Here is a 15,187-nt window from a genome sequence, read left to right on the forward strand (position 1 = left end):
ACAACTTAAGAAGCGATGAGATGAGCGTGTGGCTAATTGGTTAATTTTAAATAGATTTTCCAAAAACGATGTTAGAACGCACAGCCCTATTAATAAATCGTGTATCTAGAACTAAAAAAAAAAAAGTTTAATTATTAGCCCTCTGTCCACAACACGTTACGCAGGCATACAGATTACTATAACAAAAAGGGAAACGTTCTGGAAACTGCAGTCTACAGTTCTATCAAAACGATTTAGTAACGTTTCTACCAATTTGTGCTAATTTACAAAAGGGTGTTAAAAATCTTAGCTGGAGGTGCTACTCTTGGGCTAAATGCAGTGTTTCATAAGCGCGAAAGCTTTTCAAGTAGAGCTTTAGGGCGGGTAGGTTGTCCCTGACACAATAACAGCACGTCTGATTGGTCAGAAGCTGGGAGTTCTGTAGAAAGCAGATAGGATTGGTGATGAAACGTTAACGCCTCTGTATGCAACTACTAGTGAAAAAGGCGGTTTATAAAAATGCACGTAACGCTTTACTGCGTCAAGTAAGCATTACCAAAATACTTGACAAATTTAAGAATTTGAGAGAATAAATCGTTAGCCATAAACCTGTCTGAATTACATGGTTTTTCCAATGTGTACGGTCACTCCAAGCGATCTGACAAGGGCAGAGTGGCCTCTGAATTTACAAAATTAAAAACCTTACAGGCAAAATGGAAAGCACTTTCTCACACCAAAAAAAGGGCATGGAGAGTTGTGGGTTCCTTGAAAAAAAAAAAAATCCACGGACATGTCAGCAAATCCGTTTTACACATGTAAAATGGGACCACTTACATTAAGGAATACCTGTTAAATTAGCTTGTGTTAATATGCTATTGAGTATACCTCAGTGCACCCAAAGTTGCAGATAAACATTTACTGTAATGTGGAGAATTTAACGGCTTTGTCGCGACCTGTGTGATAATGTAATCGTTTGATTTTACAGGAGTCCGTACATCTAGATCAGGTTTGTACATTTTGCACCACTTTTAGCAGGAGTTTGAAATCTTGCCCTTTTGATGAATAACCATAAACTTAATACTTCAAGTACCCAGTTTCCTAGGTTTACACCTTGAATCCTGTGGAGTTTGGTGCACATTTTCCATGTGTGAACGTTCATCTGAAATACCCTGCCACCTTTAAAATGCCTGCATGTGTGTGTGTGTGTCTCCCTACATGGACATTCAATATACCAAGACAACCATGCCAGTTTGAGATGTATGCCAAAAAAAAAATAAAAAAATACAATCCAAGACTGTAATGCCCCAAACAATTTTAGCACACTATGGCATCAGAATGAAGACCATCACAAGACACTTATCAGTTCATCTACACTACAAGATTAGAAAACGACAGAAAAACTCAGTACCAAGAATGGCTAAAGCCATTTCCAGAGCTGGAACTTGAACCTAAATTTATTGAGCCCAATAGGTTATGGAGCAAAGCACAGAATCACTACAAGTATAGTTTATACAGTGTCAAGAACACACCAACCTAAAATTATGAATGTTCAATTTTTATATAACGAAAACATGTTGCACACAGTTTTAAGTATGGTGTTGCCTGAAAATTATGAATTTAATTTTGTTCAGGGACAAGAAGACTACAAGAAAGAATTTTCCAGTTAAGTTTATTTACATAGTAACAAGTCTTACAAAAAGATTTACATGTTTGATATCTGAAACTCCAAAGTCACTTACAGAAATTTGAGTTATTTGCATTGGGATTTAGGCATTCATTTTTACAACAAACATCGAGTTATACCTTACAAGAATGACAAGGCTAAATTGTGCCAGAGTTTCAAAAGACTGGGCTGCTGTACTAGAACCCATTCTAATTCCAACTGCTACAATCTTACAAACCAAATCTAGACAGACAGATGTCACTTCCATGTTTTCTGCAGCTGCCAAGACCTAAAGAAAAAACAAGACCAAGATTAGTTCATATGAATTTTCTTACAACTATCTCAAATTCTGCCTCCACAAGTCAATCCTTCAACCTGGAGATTTTAAACTTATCAAAAGACTGACTTTGACCTCCCCTTTTAATAGCACTTCCAGCTATTCTGTCTTTTCATTAAGTTGTATACATAATAACAGCCACTTAAGAGTAAAAAGGTGTTCAGCGTTACCTTGTTCCTTTTAGGTTACTGCACTGTGCAGCAGGAGTTATGGCTTCTGCTCCAGTAATGATCTCACTACCACACGAGATCAATCAGGTGCATCATCCTGTTGCAAAAAGAAAATTAGCACAATGGTTGTTAATGGACCTTCTATTTCAGTAAACAAGACACTGCAAACACCAACTACATGCTTTCAGAATAACCATCAGTTGATCCACCAATTTCACCTATAGTTTTGCACAGTACATTTCCTAATCTGTACACAAGAGATTTATTGTAGTACACAAAAAGGCCAACAAATCTTATCCAGATACAGAAAACAGTGCAATCAGATCCTGTTAGTCAACCTGATTAAAAGTACCACCAAATTAAAAGAAACTTGCATACGGATGCATTAAATTGGCAAATTAACCATTGCATACTGTGTCATCTGTTACAAGTCTTCTAGTCAGGTCAGATTGGAAGAAAACCAGTGAAACCCGTGCCAAAGTCTTGTATTTGTATTCCCAAGACTATTATCACAACAAGGAAATGTGCACTTGCCATGATCGTACATGCTTGGGGGTACCAACGTCAATAACAACAAAATCAAAATACCTGTGCACCAACTTCAGTGTTTCAGTTGCATTTGAAACATATCGACCCATAGACATTGTTACAAACCAGTTTAGGGGAAATCATATTTAATAGGACTAAATTTGAAATGCTTGTTAGGTTTAGCTGTGCACAAGTTTTAAACTGCAGTGTGACCTAACAAAGCAAGCAAGGTAATGAACAGTCAACTACATAGCCATGCACAGAACTACTTTGCAACTGTTAAAGTAACTTATTCTGCCTGGACTATGATGTATTTTTCATGCTTACCAGACAGAGCAGGCCATGCAATAAACTCCACTCCAAAAACATGGCTTTCATGTCAGCTCACCTGGTCTCACTTGATTTTTCCTGGGGAAAACAGATTTTCATAAAACAGTGGATTAATCCAACTTGCTACATCAAAACAAAGGTAAATAATTTGATTAAAAGGGATAGACTTATTTCATTTAAAAAAAAAAAAAAAAATAGAAACTCATGCAGGTCAAGCCAAGAATGTGCATTCAGGAAAAGTTATGTATGTAACCCGACTAGGATTGAACCAACCAAGTGAAGACAACCCACTCTCAGGGGTTACACATAGCCACCACAAACTGGTGCCAAGATACTAAGACAGCATCCATCTACCAGGTGCAAGTAGGCTGCCTCTCTCTACCAGCAGTAAAACACCAGTACAGGCACACTGCCTGGATGGCCGAATGCCGCTGGAGAATAACATTCAAGTTTAATTTCAAACAACTTCAGATGCATGCAAATTAAACTGCTCATTTTAACCCACACATTCATCCTATATCTCCCATTTTTAACAAATTTGTTAATTTGCAAAAAATGTGAGATGCCATTAAAGCTCAGAATGCAGTAAAGTTTTAACACAAGTCTGGTATTCTGTACCTGGGTTAAACACATCTAGTGCATTTGACTTACATTTTGTCATATATATCCAACTTGAGAGAAGCACCTCCAGTACTCTCCAATTTATCCATATTTTCTGTACCACAGGGCAATGGGAGGTCAAACAGGTTTGGTGCAAACCTTTAGCCGATTCCTAGAGTAAAGAATATGTGAGCCATTTATTAAAACAAACACAAAAAAAAAGCCACACTATTTTAACAAGCTGGGCAATCAAACGGTTTCCATATTCTAATCACTTTATGTTTGCAGTCCTGGAAAGCCAAGTTTCATCATTACCCCAGTTATGCATGTCAATCAAGGATAAGTATCAAGAAGAAATGGTGAAAGCCATTTGTACCAACTGCTTAGGTATTTTTACAATTCCAACCTATAATGCAATAGCTTATACTGTGTTAATTCAAAAAGCAAATTTCCTTTAAAAAAGTGTAAAGTGCACCAAAAAATAAAAAAATAAAAGCTTTGTAAGCACCCATCAGCCCATGTGCCATCTGCAGTAAACAAAAATGTCACTGGTGTATGGGTGCACTGGGCAAACTTGGTCAGGTATCAGAAAATACTAAAACAGCACTTCCAATAGTCCAGACCAGAATGTCCCTCACTATACCAGTAGTGTAACACCAGACCAGGCACAGACATGCCAACTGGCTGACAACTGCTGGAGAAAGTTTGAGTGTTTCTAACAAACATCATGAATACATTTACAATTTAATACACACATGGAGCCTATTGCACAATGCATAATATACATACACGCATACATGTACATACATATACAGTACATACAATTTTACTTTAACTGCAACAGCATTTGCATGAAGCCTGTCCAACATGATCACTTCCATAACATTAAACAATTTAATTGTAAAGACATTATATAGAACAGTTGTATTTTAAATTTTTAATCAAAAACTGCTAACAGCACATCATTTTAATGCTAGAATACTTTGTTTTCAGAAATTTACTCTCACACTAATATACTCATGTGTCATTCATGATAATTTTCATTTGTATTTTGGGGACAAACATTAATTAGCAGCTAATTTGTTACCTAAGCTGCAAAAAGCATCAAAATTAAGTTTAGTTACAGGACTATAAAGAACAGAGCAAAAAACTTGTGTCACTCTCAATGGCCTTTCTAGCTAACCAGATGCTTTATTTTATTTAAAAATCGAGGAAAAGATGGCATTTTTCTTATGAATAGTCCAACTCTGAGCTCCCATCTTGAGGGATTACTTGATATGTAACTGGGAAATTATTCCAGGTTTTGAGTTTTAAATTACATTCCAGTGTTGGTATTATGAAACCAATACTATAGAACTGTTCCAAGATTTGCTTATTTATAGATTTGCACTCTTTTACACTTTGGACCAAAAATGTAATTTCTTATTTAATCCGTCTCATTCAAAGGGGTGTACAGACCATAGGGGCAATTAAAGACAGAAGCAACGGGAAGCATTAATTACTAAAAATTATGCTATTTCCAAAGTGTTTATATAAAAAAAAAAAAAAGTATAAAATCCTCAGGATTTACAGTAATCAGTTAATAACCATATACCTTAAATGTTTCCATATATATATATATATATATATATATATATATATATATATACACACACACACACACATTTATGTAATTCATAATGAAGTTACCACTTTAAATGTCCTTTGTCTCTGCAATCACAAGCCGAGTCTACATGGACTGCAGAGAAGCAGAGTTGAGCAATTTCCCAATTTTATTAAATTCTCATTAGTTATAAATCTAAATTAGTCAATCCTTTAATATAGTCTTTGCTAACTAGTCTTGAAAAGGCCACAAAGCTCTTAATTAAAGCCTTTCCATCATCTTTCTTCTGGCCTTTACACAATACTTTTGATACTTTAAATTGATGGGCTTAATCATCTTGATTAAAATTTCAACATTTTCTGAAAACACTATTGGTCCTAGTCATGTTATACAATATTTAAATTGGTTAACTACTGTCGATTTAAAAAAAAAAAAAAATTTCTCCCATGTGTCCAGTCTCCTGTACATGTAGCAATACAACTCGAAAACGCACACTCCAGACTGGTATTAATTAGCGTTGGTACACGCAGACGATTAGAAGGCACCAGTGACCGACACCAATCCTGATCACTACAATGCAACCTGCTTTCCTCATGACAAGGCTACTTCGAGCTATCTCACAAAATTCATGTGCACACACTTTCAAGTACAGGGTGGCCCACGAAAAAGTAGCCCGCCTTCCTGTAAGAGTGGCGCGCCCAGTGAATCCTTCCCCGTAGCACCTTGTCAACCCAACCCTGGTTTGATGGATCCGCTGCTGTATTTCATGTGTGACGAAGCCTGGTTCCATCTGTCAGGGTATGTGAACTCGCAGAATAGCAGATATTGGTCAGTAGTCAACCCCCATGCGACTCATCAGGAACCTCTTCACGATCAGAAAGTCGGCGTCTGGTGGTGCTGTGTCTGGAACTCGGATTGTGGGTCCCATATTTTTTGAGAGAACAGTGAACACGAACGTGTACATGAGAATTTTTGAGGAATTTTACGGACAGTTGACGCTGGAAGAACGCGAGTACGCCTTCTTCCAACAGGACGGCGCGATTTGTCACACGTGTCACTGGCACGAATTCGGGAGGCATTTACAGAAGACAGGATTGTCACCAAAGGATTGTGGCCACCGAGATCGCCGGACTTAACATGTGACTTATCTGTGGGGCAATTTGAAGGGAAGTGTACGCTAATAACCCGAGAACTTTACAGCAGTTGAAAGACAATATTCGTAATGCAATTCAGAGCATTGGTGCCCCAGAGTTGCGTCGCGTATATGACATGTTAAGGCGCGCCCAAAACTGCATTGACGCAGAAGGGGATCATTTCCAGCACTTTCTGTAAAGAGTGAGTAAAGATTTTGGCATTTCAAGTTCTTTCTTTCTTTACGGAAGGCCGCCAGTAATACTATAGTAACGCGGGCTACTTTTTCGTGGGCCACCCTGTAGAATGCTGCACATATGCACAACCTGTCCTTCAAGTTACAGCTTCCGATATCTCACATTCCTGCTCCTTCTTTATCAAATGAACTTCCCAACAGGGTTTTAAATCCCCACCCAATCAATACTCCTCTCACTTATATTCACTACTAATAAGCAGCTCTAACGTTTATATAAAGATTAAAAGTCCATTTAGTGCGCAGCTCCAAACAAAGGAGATCGTTGTGGGTCATCATGTCTGCCCCAGTGATTATTGCGTTTTATATGGTTGAAAAAGAAGTGAACCGTCTCAACTTGGTTATTTCAGGTAGCACGGTCTTCTCAGCAAAAATGCCCGCGAGGGGAGGTTATTTCGAGGGTGCTCAGGTGAACGTTTACTACTGGGAAAACGTTTTCTCCGACACGTGTAAAAATTTGTCAAGGCTTCTGTTGTAACGCTGGTAACTCGCTAGTCAAGATGCACTGTTGAATGCATAATTTTAGTTATTTATAAATACCAACTACCGAGTATTTTTTGCTTTAACTGAAAATCATCACGTGGACCCCCAACGTTAACCGGTAACTCGCGTGAGGAGACGGAAGTCGTGGGAATGTGAGCCGTCTCTCACACAAGCGTTAACACTTCAAATGCTCAAAGAACAACAAAGTCGCATTTATTATGGTCAACTGGTTCCATGTGCCAGGCTTCCATTTTGCAGTATGCGAGTTTAAGGGAGGGCTGGGGTCCAGCCACCCGATGTAGAGAAATCAATGTTGTGATTTTTCGTGGTTAATTCGACTTCAGAGTTGGCAAACTTAATTCACCTTACTTTCCATCAGACTCCCGAATACATGGCCTGCCTCGATAGCACAGTCGACATTAACTCGAAATGGAGTTCCGAAAGCTCCTCGCATGTGTTAAGGGAGAGCAGAACGTATAAAAATACACTTGCTTTCAATTATACATTAGAAAACAAAAAGCGCGATTGCTATACGATGTACTACTTGGTTCAAAAATTAACTTGACCAGCACCATCATGCTTTACATAAAATTTTAAAAACGCATACACAAAGACAACTGAGAAGCATTTGCAATACAAACCTCCTTCCTTCACGTTGTTACCAAGAAAGAGACCCGCCTGCTCAATGGCAATACCTTTATATTTCGAAGGGCACCATCGACTTCCCAAAGATAGCTGTGCTTTCTGGGATGCATGCAGAGGCGAGTACGCCAACTCCACCTCCTAATGAAAACCAGACGTTAACTACGGAGTGGTATTTAGTACAAACTGAACGGATTTCTTAAACGCGTCCGTTGAATATCCTGCCATGTTTCTCGCCTTTCACCCAAATGTTCATCCTAATATTTAGTGATTAATATGGATGCTGATTCTCCGTGACTTTGCAATATTTTCATCATGTCATTTATTGAATATTACATTTATTTACCCATACATTTTCCAATCATGCTGGGAGCCAGGAAGAAGTAGGAAAAGGACTCATGCTTTGTCTAGTTCTCTCTCACGTACAGTTATAAACAGAGTACAATATGCAACGAAATACTTAGTTGCTAAACTCCAAGACATTTTCATTAAAGAAGAAAACAAAAAGACAATAAACAATAAAGTACAACTTTACCAATATCAATAGAAATCATTATATTTATTGAATTGTTAAATGAATGCAATAGTGTGCATTACACCAGAATTACAAAACATGTGACTAGCAAACAATAAATATATAATAACAACTTAAATAACTCGACATAAGAGAATTAACAATAGGGCTATATGTACAGTAGCTATAGGCACATCCACATTGAAGATGTGAAAGGACTGTGGATAAAAGGTCCTCCTCAGTCTCTCTGAAGTGCTCTTCAGGCAGCGGTAACGCTTACTTGGCTGCAGCTCAGAGAAGAAGCCACCCTGGTCTGAAGTCGTCCTGAAAGTTAAAGAGAGTGTACACCCAGTGTTGCATTCAGCTCACCACACCAGTTTTTGCTGCATGCTGCACCGCCGTGTCATCAGCAAGCTTGACAATGATGTTAGAGTCATGTACAGCAATGCAGTTATACGGTTAGAGGAAGCACAGCAGAGGACTTTGACCACAACTCTTTGGAGCTTCTGAGTTGAGAATGAAGGATGATGAGATGTGACCACCTACTCAAATCACTTGGGGTCTTCCTGTTGAGAAGTTAAAAACCCAGCTGAACAGTGGAGTGTTGAGACACAGGTGATGAGCTTAAAGGGGCTTACTGCATTAAATGTTGAACTATAGTTCAGCATTGACCACTACTGTAAGTAGGATCAAGGTGATGGCTTCCACTGTGGATCTACTAAAGCAACTTACAAACTATAATAGATCTGGTTCTTTTGACCGAGAAGAACAAATGTAATTTTTATTACATTAATATATTGCTATAGGGGTTCATGCGAGGGGACGATAGTCATTCAGAAAGGTTGGACTTGATTTCTTAGGCACAGGGACAATGGTGGATCTTTTAAAGCATGTTGGTATGACAGAATGGGTAAGAGAGATTAAACATTACTGTGAATTGACTGTACATGAAAATGTAAGCAATTTGTAAGATATCCTTAACCTTCAATTCAATTAAAATGCACTTCTCAGAACTATAAACATTATACATCATATTGTATATCCAGTGGCTGAGATGGGAGAGTCTGTATGAACAACAGCTGTTGCTCAGGTTCTTGGCCAGTCCCAGCTTATTAAGAGTGAGGCAAAGACAAAAAATGCAAATGACATCTTGTCTAGAGTTTGCCAGAAGGTATACAGGAGCTGAAAGGAGGTTCTATTATGTGATTGAGCTTTTTGGCCTTAAGAATAACGGCCATCTTTGAGCACTACACATCATCCCTACTGTGAAGCATGGTGGTGGTGGTGGCAGCATCAAGCTGTGGGGATGTTTCTCTGCAGCGGGCCCTAAAAGGTTTGTGAGGGTAGAGAGGAATATGAATGCAGCAAAATAATGGGATATCCCGAAACCCAATGCTGTCTTCAGGAACCCTGTGCTTTGGGAGAAGATTTGTTTTCCAGCAAGGCAATGGCTTTAAGCATGAAGCCAGACTTACACAGGAATGTCCTAAAAACAACGTTATTGTCCTGGAGTGGGGTGGACCCAGCAGCATGTAGTCCCCCATTGTTGAGTATTGTGGGTTGATCATGTAAAGCAAGGTCAATAGACTAAGGCTCAATATGAGGGCATTTCTTCATGTTCACAAATAAAATAAAAGGTAAAGTACCACGTCCAGTTAACGGAAATAGCCCAAAAGTAGATACAAGTTTTATACCTGATATGCAAAATTTGGTTGACCTAAGTGAAATCGCACTCAGGTTGTATCATGTTTACATACACATACAGAGACAGACACACAGACATAATTCCAAAAATGGTATTTTCGGACTCAGGTAGGTCTAAAAAATCTTGAAATGGAATTTGTAGAGAATTCCAATACTTTCCCTATACTTCATTTACGAGAAAGTAAAAGGGATCCAGGAGGCTAGTATAGTGCCACTCATGGACAGTTTTCATGATTAAAGAGGTGTGTATACTAAACACTGACTTGAAGGGAGTTGAATGCTTATACATTCATTTATTTTGTACTTTATGTTTGCAATATTACAACCCCAATTCCAATGAAGTTAGGATGTTGTGTAAAACGTAAATAAAAACAGAATACAATGATTTGCAAATCCTTTTCAACCTGTATTCAATTGAATACACTACAAAGACAAGATATCAAATGTTCAAACTGATAAACTTTATTGTTGTTTTGCAAATCTTCACTCATTTTGAATTTGATGCCTGCAACACATTCCAAAAAAGCTGGGACAGGGGCAGCAAAAGACTGGAAAAGTTGAGGAATGTTCAAAAAACACCTGCTTTGAACATTCCACAGGTGAACAGGTTAATTGGAAACAGGTGTTTGTCATGATTGGGTATAAAAGGAGCATCCCCAAAAGGCTCAGTAGTTCACAAGCAAGGATGGGGCGAGGTTCACCACTTTGTGAACAATTGCGTGGGCAAATAGACCCACAGTTTAAGAACAACGTTTCTCAACGTACAATTGCAAAGAAATCTAGGGATTTCATCATCTACTGTCCATAATATCATCAAAAGATTCAGAGAATCTGGAGAAATCTCTGCACATAAGCAGCAAGGCCGAATACCAACTCTGGATGCCCGTGACCTTCGATCCCTCAGGTGGCACTGCATTAAAAACCGACATCATTCTGTAAAGGATATTACCACGTGGGCTCAAGAATACTTCAGAAAACCATTGTCAGTTAACACAGTTCGTCGCTACATCTACAAGTGCAAATGAAAACTCTACCATGCAAAGCAAAAGCCATATATCAACAACACCCAGAAACGCCGCCGGCTTCTCTGGGCCCGAGCTCATCTGAGATGGACTGACGCAAAGTGGAAAAGTGTGCTGTGGTCTGACGAGTCCACATTTCAAATTGTTTTTGGAAATCATGTACGTCGTGTCCTCCGGGCCAAAGAGAAAAAGGACCATCCTGATTGTTATCAGCGCAAAGTTCAAAAGCCAGCATCTGGGATGGTATGGGGGTGTGTTAGTGCCCATGCAATGGGTAACTTGCACGTCTGTGAAGGCACCATTAATGCTGAAAGGTACATACAGGTTTTGGAGCAACATATGCTGCCATCCAAGCGACGTCTTTTTCAGGGACGTCCCTGCTTATTTCAGCAGGACAATGCGAAGCCACATTCTGCATGTGTTACAACAGCGTGGCTTCATAGTAAAAGAGTGCAGGTACTAGACTGGACTGCCTGCAGTCCAGACCTGTCTCCCATTGAAAATGTGTGGCGCATTATGAAGCGCAAAATACGACAACAGAGACCCCGGACTGTTGAGCAACTGAAGTTGTACATCAAGCAAGAATGGGAAAGAATTCCACCTACACAGCTTCAACAATTAGTATCCTTAGTTCCCAAACGCTTATTGAGTGTTGTTAAAAGGAAAGGTGATACAACACAGTGGTAAACATGCCCCTGTCCCAGCTTTTTTGGAACGTGTTGCAGGCATCAAATTCAAAATGAGTGAAGATTTGCAAAACAACAATAAAGTTTATCAGTTTGAACATTCAATATCTTGTCTTTGTAGTGTATTCAATTGAATATAGGTTGAAAAGGATTTGCAAATCATTGTATTGTTTTTATTTATGTTTTACACAACGTCCCAACTTTATTGGAATTGGGGTTGTAGTTTACTTCAGTTTGTAGAGCTCTATTTTCACTTTGAAATATAGGAGTTTTTTTCTGCATTTCTCACCAATTGTCTAGAAAAAAAAGAGCATTTTTGAACAAAAGTATGCTTGGTGTCAGAACATTAAGACCTTGACAGAACTTGTAGTTGTGTAATCTGGATACTCAGATAATGAGCAGTGCTGGACAGATGTGTAAGATCCAAACATAAAGTGATGATGTACTGGGATCAGTTAGCAGATGCCTGTGTATGTGATGAATCTCACCTCTGAAAAATTTTTACATTTTAGGAGAAGTCAGAGAGTCCAAAAGGAACCTGTCAAAGACCTTAGGTATGAAAACAGCTGCAAACAGCTTTGGCCAAAAGGTAATCAATTATTTTTATGGGGAAAATCATAGGATTCATTGATGGAGGCCAGTAGTGATGAAGTGTCAATTTTATTCATGTAATAATAGCAGGAGGATTTATGGATTTTACTAGCAATACCAGCAAGTCAAGAAGGAAGAGGGTGAAGTAGTGGGCTAAATGATGGCCTGTGTTTGTGTGGGCTTACGAGTCTAGTAAGCCATGAGGATTGTCTTCTGGATGGCCTCACAGAGGTTCTAGCAAGCCATTAGATAAGTCAAGTACGGTAGGTGGCATGCTGCCCAGATTGTACTCAGTGATGTTGGAGAAGCATTGACCTCACTGTGGAATATTGTAAAGGAGGAGCTTCCAAACCTGGTGAATACACTGTTCTCCCTTGGAGGCAGTGGAATGCATTTTGACCTGGGATGGGTCTAAGTCTATGGCAGAGTTCACAGTGATTAAATATCTCTGCAGTGGCAAGGCCACCAAGGCACAGAATATCCAGATGGAAATGAGGAAATCTCTTTATACTTTGGTGATTTGGCTAACATATCTTCATGGTTGCAGGAAAGGTGACTCTAGACGAAATAAAAATGGTCAAAAGAGTGGGTTCCAGTTATTGAGGTGTCAATATTTTCACCTGTCCTGGGAAAGCCTAACCTAAGATGTTGGGATAAAGATTTCATCTAAACAGCTGACTCTCGGTGACAGAATTGGAATATCCAAATCGGAGGTAACGGTTTTCTTCAAGAAAGGAGCAGCTTGACACCTGCAGGGTAATGGGGTCCCAAGTAGAGGAACCTGGTGGTTTACAGACAAATTAGTGGTGATCATGACATTAACTTAGAAATCATTGCAGTAAATAATTTGGGGCAGTGGGGCTAGTTAAAGTCCAAGCCTGAAATACACAGGTGTCCTTCTCCATAAATTCCAGAATGGGTTATGACTAATTATACAAAATTCAAATGTCATTTAGATGATTTGGAAAATGAATAGTTAATCCAGACAGGCACTGAAACTAACACCAGAAACAAGGCAGCTGTAAAAATAAACAGTACTTCTAAAGTCTTTCTGGACAGAGCTGGGGTTATTATTTAAATAATCTGTTACAAATTACTAATTAGTTCTCTCAAGATTTAATTTGATTACTTTCTCCATTACTTCCCAGAAATAATAATTACATTACTAATTTTATGTTACTCTCTTAACCCATTTGAACGAGAAAGTGAATTTGGTATTTAAACAAGTAAATACCTTGATTTTCATTAGAACTATGTCATTTCAAACATACAAATGAGCAGGCTGAGTAGAGCTTTTTCTCTCTTATAATAAAAAAAATCCTGGCACGAGACAAGACTTTTTCAGAGAGATACTTTCATGTCCCGTGAGACGAGACTTTGTCCCAAGACATTTAACCATGGCCAGGGCTGGAAATAAAAGACAAAGAGTAGATGACAAAGTAGAATGTCATAAAGAGGTTCAAAAACGTTGCCGTACACATGCAGTGCAGGTTAGAGATAATAGAAGTGCGAAAATTCAAAAGTCTCAAAAAAATGATAGTAAAGATCACATTAGTGCAAACTAGGGAATCCATTCCCAGGCTCCTGAACAGTTTTCATTCCCGGGAATGAAACTGCTGTAATTCTCAGGAAAACGGGAACGGCCAAGCTCGCATATATAGCGTGTAAAAATCAATCAAGAAATAACAGAGTTATAGTTGACAATAATTAAGGTGGCGCCATTGCTGCAGTTTGCACTTCATCAGACAACAGCTTTGAACAGCAACTTGAAATTGCAATGCGTCAGTCTGTTGCATCCGCATTATCTGTGCCAAGAAACATGCCATCACAGAATGATGACAGGAAACTGAATGCATCAGTAAAAGCTGAAATGGTGGTGTTTCAGAGCAACGGCAAGCGCGGGTGTTGTTTAGAACAAGTGTATCAGTATCTGATGACTGTGCCGCCTACTTCAGTTGAGGCAGAGCGTGCTTTCTTAGCAGCTGGCGTACTCTGCATGAAGGTGCGCTCTAGCCTGGACGACCGCACGCTGGACACGTTGTGCTTTCTACGCTCTTATTGCTGCAACTAACTAGATACATGTACTTGTATGACAGCAAGAACTGCTTGTAGATAAGGTTAGTCTTTTATTTGTGTCAACATATTGCAGTAGTTTTATTAAAAATAAGTGTTCGTCGTTCTAAAACCGTTCACATGCGAGATGCCCGTCCACTGGTGCCCGGGATTCCTGAATTCCCAGGAATGGATAAACCCGTCCGGGAATGGATTCCCTAATGCAAACAAATGGAAATTATTGCTCAGTGAAATAAAAGAACAGTGAAAAGAGATCAAATATATTGTTCGGATTTAAAATTTTAAGTCTGAGACTTGTAGATTGTCTAATTTGTGTTGCCATCAGGGAAAAGTAGTGTTTCTTCCCAATGAAGAGGCGCATCTGCGAGAATTAAAAGATTTGTTTGGTGAAAATGAAATCAACATACGCGAGTGGCAGAGACGTGAACTGGCTGGTGCATAGCACAGGCTGGCTTGTTGGTGAGCGAAGCCCCCTAATTAATACAAAAAAATAAACTTGAGCACTTGGACATGGTAAAAAGTAAAATAATTGCAAGTGTTGTATTAGTCTTCAGATGAGTGTCTCTACTGATCAGCAGACCAGCGACATACAAAATCATTTATGAAGTAACCTGCCCTGAATAAACATTTTAAGGAAATGGATGGCTGGATAAAGGTAAAGAATAGATAACGTGTGTAAACACACTTCTACATTTTCACAGGAATATTTTAGATACATTTTGAAAATAATTGAAATTCATGTGATAAAGCTGCTGCATTTTACAACATATGTGGCTTATAGTGTTTTCATCTGACTGTAAACAAAATTCCTCGTGAGCTCCCTGATCAAGAGCCAGTACCTCACAACAATTAACACAAGTTAATGGATAATTCTAAAC

At 38.9% G+C, this 15,187-nt stretch overlaps 1 long non-coding RNA gene across 1 annotated transcript; it reads right to left on the minus strand.

Moving 5' to 3' along the window:
* Positions 1 to 1,631: 1,631 nt before the first annotated feature.
* On the minus strand, positions 1,632 to 7,864 carry LOC114660275 (uncharacterized). Its single transcript, XR_003717696.2, has 5 exons — positions 7,719 to 7,864; positions 3,659 to 3,779; positions 3,005 to 3,085; positions 2,150 to 2,246; positions 1,632 to 1,931 (listed from the first exon to the last, which is right to left on the minus strand). It is a non-coding gene; the product is annotated as an uncharacterized LOC114660275 (long non-coding RNA).
* Positions 7,865 to 15,187: the final 7,323 nt, after the last annotated feature.

The sequence above is a fragment of the Erpetoichthys calabaricus genome, chromosome 11, assembly GCF_900747795.2.
Source record: "Erpetoichthys calabaricus chromosome 11, fErpCal1.3, whole genome shotgun sequence".
Taxonomy (NCBI): domain Eukaryota; kingdom Metazoa; phylum Chordata; class Cladistia; order Polypteriformes; family Polypteridae; genus Erpetoichthys; species Erpetoichthys calabaricus.